This window comes from Enoplosus armatus, chromosome 15, assembly GCF_043641665.1.
Source record: "Enoplosus armatus isolate fEnoArm2 chromosome 15, fEnoArm2.hap1, whole genome shotgun sequence".
NCBI lineage: Eukaryota > Metazoa > Chordata > Actinopteri > Centrarchiformes > Enoplosidae > Enoplosus > Enoplosus armatus.
Window position 1 is genome coordinate 376,884 of NC_092194.1, and position 6,504 is coordinate 383,387.

Here is a 6,504-nt window from a genome sequence, read left to right on the forward strand (position 1 = left end):
GTAAAAAAAAAAGTGTTGTTGGTTCTGTCCAACACTTGACCAGTGCAGCAAGTTCTTTAAATATTTTGTTTTGTTTCTAGAGAATCTAAAGGGTTAAAGCAGTTTAGGCAGACCAGCTTATGCAACCAGTCTGATTCTGAGCTTCTTTTTCATATTGTATCTTTATTGTCTTTGCAAGTTTCACAGAGATAAGACACTCATAAATGTTATGGCTCCATCATCCTTGACCTTGAGACAAACAACTCTTACACTCTGTCCAGAACGGCCGCATTCATCATAGACAGCAGTTTTTGTTTCCTGGATCGATCCATTTCCGCTATCACTATTAACATTAACTGCTGTCATGCACGGCAGTAATACCTCACTGTGATTGGCTGTCTGACACTTTAGATACCACTTCCAGCCATTCATCCATCCATTTTCTGCCACATCCGGGGCCTGGTTCTCCCCAGAAATGTCCAGCTCCTTCTGGGGGATGCTGATACATTCCCAAGTCAGATGAGATACATAATCCCTCCAGCAACTTGTGGGTCTACTTTGGGTCAACAACCCTGAGGCATACTTATCAGATGCCCAAAGCACCCCAGCTGACTCCTTTCAATACCAAGGACGTGCAGTTCTACTGGAGCTGGAGCTCTATGTCTGAGCTTCTTACCCTATCTCTATGGGTGAGCCCAGCCACCCAACCAAGGAAACTGATTTTGGTGGCTTGTATCCGCAATCTTATCACCCACAAGCTCAAGACATACAGTGCATCCGGAAAGTATTCACAGCGCTTCACTTTTTCCACATTTTGTTATGTTGCAGCCTTATACCAAAATGGATTAAATTCATTTTTTTCCTCAAAATTCTACACACAACACCCCATAATGACAACGTGAAAAAAGTTTATTTGAGATTTTTGCAAATTTATTAAAAATAAAAAACCTGAGAAATCACATGTACATAAGTATTCACAGCCTTTGCTCAATACTTTGTTGATGCATACAGCCTGAAGTCTTTTTGAATATGATGCCACAAGCTTGGCACACCTATCTTTGGGCAGTTTCACCCATTCCTCTTTGCAGCACCTCTCAAGCTCCATCAGGTTGGATGGGAAGCGTCGGTGCACAGCCATTTTCAGATCTCTCCAGAGATGTTCAATCGGATTCAAGTCTGGGCTCTGGCTGGGCCACTCAAGGACATTCACAGAGTTGTCCTGAAGCCACTCCTTTGATATCTTGGCTGTGTGCTTAGGGTCGTTGTCCTGCTGAAAGATAAACCGTCGCCCCAGTCTGAGGTCAAGAGCGCTCTGGAGCAGGTTTTCATCCAGGATGTCTCTGTACTTTGCTGCATTCATCTTTCCCTCTATCCTGACTAGTCTCCCAGTTCCTGCCGCTGAAAAACATCCCCACAGCATGATGCTGCCACCACCATGCTTCACTGTAGGGATGGTATTGGCCTGGTGATGAGCGGTGCCTGGTTTCCTCCAAACGTGACGCCTGGCATTCACACCAAAGAGTTCAATCTTTGTCTCATCAGACCAGAGAATTTTGTTTCTCATGGTCTGAGAGTCCTTCAGGTGCCTTTTGGCAAACTCCAGGCGGGCTGCTATGTGCCTTTTACTAAGGAGTGGCTTCCGTCTGGCCACTCTACCATACAGGCCTGATTGGTGGATTGCTGCAGAGATGGTTGTCCTTCTGGAAGGTTCTCCTCTCTCCACAGAGGAACTCTGGAGCTCTGACAGAGTGACCATCGGGTTCTTGGTCACCTCCCTGACTAAGGCCCTTCTCCCCCGATTACTCAGTTTAGATGGCCGGCCAGCTCTAGGAAGAGTCCTGGTGGTTCCGAACTTCTTCCACTTACGGATGATGGAGGCCACTGTGTTCATTGGGACCTTCAAAGCAGCAGAAATTTTTCTGTAACCTTCCCCAGATTTGTGCCTCGAGACAATCCTGTCTCGGAGGTCTACAGACAATTCCTTTGACTTCATGCTTGGTTTGTGCTCTGACATGCACTGTCAACTGTGGGACCTTATATAGACAGGTGTGTGCCTTTCCAAATCATGTCCAATCAACTGAATTTACCACAGGTGGACTCCAATTAAGCTGCAGAAACATCTCAAGGATGATCAGTGGAAACAGGATGCACCTGAGCTCAATTTTGAGCTTCATGGCAAAGGCTGTGAATACTTATGTACATGTGATTTCTTAGTTTTTTATTTTTAATAAATTTTCAAAAATTTCAAAAAAACTTTTTTCACATTGTCATTATGGGGTGTTGTGTGTAGAATTTTGAGGAAAAAAATTAATTTAATCCATTTTGGAATAAGGGTGTAACATAACAAAATGTGGAAAAAGTGAAGCGCCGTGAATACTTTCCGGATGCACTGTAGTTGAGTGTTGGGATGTAGATCAACTGTTAAATTGAGAGCTTCCCTTTCAGGCTCTGCTCTCTCTTCACCACAGCGGCCCTGTAAAACGCTGCACCAAATCCTCCTGTCGATCTCACTCTCCATTTTACTCACTTGTGAACAAGACCCCGATATAGTCACCTGACCTCAACCCCATTGAACATGTATGGGAGCACTTGAAGATTCAGAAAGCCAAGCATTCTGTGATCACAAGAAGCCCTTTGGAACATAGTCAAATTATGCTGGGATAACATGGGTCATCACAATCTTGTGGAGTCCATGCCAGCTCGAGTGCATGATGTCATTAAAGCAAAAGGGGGCAAAACCCCAAACCAAATTTTTTCAAAGATTCAACTTTTCACTCAAAATTGTTGCTGAGCTGATATTATCATTTGTTTACAAATTTAAAAGTCAGATCAGTGATGCTGGGTCAGATTTCTTGTGTTTAAATGCTTGCATTTAGATGCCTTTGGTCAAAAGCCCAAAACTTTACCTGAGGAACTACATTTAAATAACTTTCAAATCACACCTCACGTCTAATGTTTAGAACATTGTTATGCAATAACATGTAAAATAAAAGGTAACCGCTCATGTAATGTCAGTTTTAATAGCACATTTACTTTAAACAAGAGGGACAGATGTGCGCATGCGCCGACGTGCATGCAGCCTGTTACAGTCGCTCTTGTTTGTTTTCTTCTTTTTCTTACTTTTTCTCCTTTATTTCTTTAATTAACTCAGAACAGCAGCAACTTCTTTGTTTACCCCAGAGATCAGCTGATCACTCTGAAGCCGGCCGGCTTGGAGACCAGATCATCGGAGATCCCCACTGAAATCTGGAGAAAAACACGCAGCAGTGGGAAGAGAGGTGGGTCGAGACAGCAGAGGCTTATGGAGAAAAGAAGATATAAGCCGTGTCTCCCCTCTCTCATCATGGGCAACGTGAGATCGCTGGCAAACAAGATGGACGAGCTGACGGCGCTGGCCAGGAGTCAGAGGGAGTACCGGGAGTGTAGTTTAATGTGCTTTACGGAGACATGGCTGCACCAGGACATTCCCGACGACAACATCTCCATCGACGGCTTTCAGACCGTCCGGGCTGACAGGGATTGCACCGGGAGCGGTAAGCGCAAAGGAGGGGGGCTTGCCGTTCTCGTTAACAACCAGTGGTGCAATCCTTCCCACATCACCATCAAGGATCGTGTCTGTTTCCCGGACATTGAACTGTTGGCTATTGGACTAAGGCCGCATTATTTGCCCAGGGAATTCTCACATGCCATTGTTGTGACTGTTTACACCCCCCCCTCTGCCAACCCGAAGTCGGCGTGTGACGTCATTCACTCCGCCATAGCCCGTTTACAGACACAACACCCAAATGCACTCATTGCTATTTCGGGTGACTTCAACCACGTCACCATGGCTAGGACACTTCCCACCTTCACACAGTATGTGAGCTGTCCTACTAGAGAGGAGAGGACCCTGGACTTGCTGTATGCTAACGTTAAGGATGCATACAGCTCCTCTCCCCTCCCCCCTCTGGTTAGGTCAGACCACAACCTAGTGCACCTCAACCCCTGTTATGTGCCTCTGGTGAAGAGCCAGCCTGCAACCACAAGGACAGTGAGGAGATGGTCAGAGAAGGCTTATGAGACACTTCAGGGATGTTTTGAGGTGACTGACTGGCAGGCGCTCTATGAGCCGCATGGAGAGGACATTGATGGGCTCACAGAGTGCATCACGGACTACATCAACTTCTGTGTGGACTCCACTGTCCCAGCAAGGACTGTCTATTGTTATTCTAACAACAAGCCATGGGTGACAAAGGACATCAAGGCCATACTGAACAAAAAGAGGAGGGCCTTCAGAGCTGGAAACAGAGATGAGGTGAGAACGATCCCGGGGGGAACTGAAGGTGAAGATCAGGGAGGCCAAGGAGAGGTACAGGAGGAAGCTGGAGTGGAAACTCCAGCAGAACAACACCAGAGAGGTCTGGAGTGGAATGAGGACCATCACGGGTTACAGGCCGACCAACAACAGAGGAGCTGAAGGCAGTGTGGACCGGGCCAACGAACTGAATCTGTTTTTCAACAGATTTGAAGCCTGTGCTCCCCAGCTATGTGGAGTACTTCACCACGTCTTCAACATGAGCCTGAGTCTTCAGAGGGTCCCCGTGCTGTGGAAGACATCCTGCCTCGTTCCTGTGCCAAAGACGCCGCGACCCAGTGGCTCCAAGGACTACAGACCCGTGGCACTGACCTCCCACATCATGAAGACCCCGGAGAGCAGCTCCGGCCCTTGGTCAAGCCACACTTGGACCCCCTTCAGTTCGCCTACCAGCCCCGACTTGGAGTGGAGGATGCCATCATCTACCTGCTCAACCGTGTCTACGCCCACCTGGATAAGCCGGCGAGCACTGTGAGAGTCATGTTTTTTGACTTCTCCTGTGCGTTCAACACCATCCGTCCGGCTCTACTGGGTGAGAAGCTGACGGAGATGCAGGTGGATGCCCCCCTCGTGTCCTGGATTGTCAACTACCTGACTGGCAGACCACAGTATGTGCGCTTACAAAACTGTGTGTCAGACAGAGTGGTCAGCAACACCGGGGCCCCGCAGGGGACTGTCCTCTCTCCCTTCCTCTTCACCGTCTACACCACGGACTTCAGCTACTGCACAGAGACCTGCCATCTTCAGAAGTTTTCTGATGACTCAGCAATAGTTGGATGTATCAGCAAAGGTGATGAGGAGGAGTACAGGGCTGCTGTGGACAACTTTGTTGCATGGTGCGAGCAGAACCACCTGCAGCTCAACGTGACAAAGACAAAGGAACTGACTGTTGATCTGAGGAGGACCAAGGCGCCGATGACACCTGTTTCCATCCAGGGGGTCAGTGTGGACATTGTAAAGGATTACAAGTACCTGGGAGTTCACATAGACAATAAACTGGACTGGATAAAGAACACTAATGTCCTTTACAAGAAGGGCCAGAGCCGTCTCTATTTTCTGAGGCGGCTGAGGTCCTTCAACATCTGCCGGACTATGCTGAGGATGTTTTTTGAGTCTGTGGTGGCCAGTGCTATCCTCTATGCTGTTGCATGCTGGGGCAGCAGGCTGAGGGTGGCGGACTCCAACAGACTAAACAAACTGATCCGCAAGGCCAGTGACGTTGTGGGGGTGGAGCTGGACTCTCTGACGGTGGTGTCAGAGAGGAGGATGCTGTCTAAGCTGTGGGGCATCTTGGACAATGTTTCACATCCTCTCCATGACGTACTGATCGGACACAAGAGCACCTTCAGTGGGAGACTCATTCCTCCCAAATGCACAACAGAGCGACACAGGAAATCATTCCTGCCTGTGGCCATCAAACTGTTTAACTCCTCCCTCTGAGTGTCAGACACTCAGGAAGAGACTGGAAATCTGTATCTACTTCACCTGTTCATATACTACCTCACTATTTATTCTTAAATGTTTAAGTGCAATAGATATATAGTCATACACTTCAGTGCAACACATACATACATATACATTGTTATTGTATATATTTTTTTACCTCATTGTTCACTTAAATACTGTAAATGTGTATATTTTTTATTTTCTATTTCTTATTTTTATATTTTGTACATACTTTTAGTTCGAAATTATGCTACTTTACTCTTGAATGGGAGCACCGGTACTGTACAATTTCCCCCCGGGGATCAATAAAGTATTTCTGATTCTGATTCTGATTCTGACAAAACCAGACATCGTCTGCTTCAGTCCGACACATTCAAGATGAGACCACTGGACCCTACGTTTTTCATTTTCACATGCCACCATGTCAAAAGTGAGGGTCAGAGTTTGACCAAGTGTCAAGAGCAATAGAGTGATATTGTGTGTCTTCTTGTTTTGTAGTCTTCAGTATATGTGTGTGTTTCCTGTTTCATTAGCTAAATAAAGAGACATCTCCTTATCTGGATTAGTGGATATGTGTAACCAGTTCTTAGATCAGTTAGTTAGTTAAATTTCTATTGTACCAGTACCAACTCACATTCTTCCTAAAGGGGAAATTAAACATCACATATCAATTAATGTACAATAGATTTTGCATTACAAAGTCAGTTTCTTTGTTCTTGTATGAG